Raw genomic sequence first — 1,844 nt, 5'->3', positions numbered from 1 at the left:
GGGAGTGTTCTAGTTTCATTCTTTTATGTGTAACTGTCCAGTTTTCCCAGCACCACTTCCTGAAGAGCCTGTCTTTTCTCCATCGTATATTCTTGCCTCCTTTATCAAAGATAAGGTGACCTGGGCTTCCCTGGTGGTGCAGCGGTTGAGAGTCCGCCTGCCAATGCAGGGCACACGGGTTCGTGCCCCGGTCCGGGAAGATCCCACATGCCGCGGAGTGGCTGGGCCTGTGAGCCATGGTCGCTGAGCCTGCGCGCCCGGAGCCTGTGCTCCGCAACGGGAGAGGCCACGACAGTGAGAGGCCGCGTACAGAAAAAAAAAAAAAAGATAAGGTGACCATAGGTGTGTGGGTTTATCTCTGGGCTTTCTATCCTGTTCCATTGATCTATATTTCTGTTTTTGTACCAGTGCCATACTGTTTTGATTACTGTAGCTTTGTAGTATAGTCTGAAGTCTGGGAGCCTGATTCCTCTGGCTCCGTTTTTCTCTCCCAAGAGTACTTTGGCTATTCAGGGTCTTTGTGTTTCCATACAAACTGTGAAATTTTTTGTTCTGTTAAAAATGCCATTGGTAGTTTGATAGAGATTGCATTGAACCTGTAGATTGCTTTGGGTAGCATAGTCATTTTCACAATGTTGATTCTTCCACTCCAAGAACATGGTATATCTCTCCATCTGTTTGTATCACCTTTCATTTCTTTCATCAGTGTCATATAGTTTTCTGTATACAGGCTTTTTGTCTACTTATGTAGGTTTATTCCTAGGTATCTTATTCTTTTGGTCGCACTGGTAAATGGGAGTGTTTTCTTAATTTCACTTTCAGATTTTTCATCATTAGTGCATAGGAATGCAAGAGATTTCTGTGCATTAATTTTTTTTTTTTTTTTTTTGTGGTACGCAGGTGTCTCACTGTTGTGGCCTCTCCCGTTGTGGAGTACAGGCTCCGGATGCACAGGTTCAGTGGCCATGGCTCACGGGCCCAGCCGCTCCGCGGCATCAGTGATCTTCCCGGACCGGGGCACGAACCCGTGTTCCCTGCATCGGCAGGTGGATTCTCAACCACTGTGCCACCAGGGAAGCCCTGTGCATTAATTTTGTATCCTGTTACTTTACCAAATTCATTGATTAGCTCTAGTAGTTTTCTGGTAGCATCTTTAAGATTCTCTATGTATAGTATCATGTCATCTGCATGCAGTGACAGTTTTACTTCTTCTTTTCTGATTTGGATTCCTTTTATTTCTTTTTCTTCTCCAATTGCTGTGGCTAAAACTTCCAAAACTATGTTGAATAATAGTGGTGAGAGTGGTCAACCTTGTCTTGTTCCTGATGTTAGTGGAAATGGTTTCAGTTTTTCACATTTGAGAACAATGTTGGCTTTGTCATTGTCATATATGGCCTTTATTATCTTGAGGTAAGTTCCCTCTATGCCTACTTTCTGGAGGGTTTTTTTCGTAAATGGGTGTTGAATTTTGTCGAATGCTTTTTTTGCCTCTATTGAGATGATCGTATGGTTTTTCTCCTTCAATTTGTTAATATGATTTATAACTGACTGATTTGCATATATTGAAGAATCCTTGCATTCCTGGGATAAACCCCACTTGATCACGGTGTATGATCCTTTTAATGTGCTGTTGGATTCTGTTTGTTAGTATTTTGTTGAGGAGTTTTACATCTATGTTCATCAGTGATATTGGCCTGTAGTTTTCTTTTTTTGTGGCATCTTTGGTTTTGGTATTAGGGTGATGGTGGTCTCGTAGAATGAGTTTGGAAGTGTTCCTCCCTCTGCTATATTTTGGAAGAGTTTGAGAAGGATAGGTGTTAGCTCTTCTCTAAATGTTTGTTAGA

This window comes from Physeter macrocephalus, chromosome 15 (assembly GCF_002837175.3).
Source record: "Physeter macrocephalus isolate SW-GA chromosome 15, ASM283717v5, whole genome shotgun sequence".
Lineage (NCBI taxonomy): Eukaryota > Metazoa > Chordata > Mammalia > Artiodactyla > Physeteridae > Physeter > Physeter macrocephalus.
The sequence above is the reverse complement of the archived record's forward strand: the minus strand, read 5'-3'. Positions refer to the sequence as shown.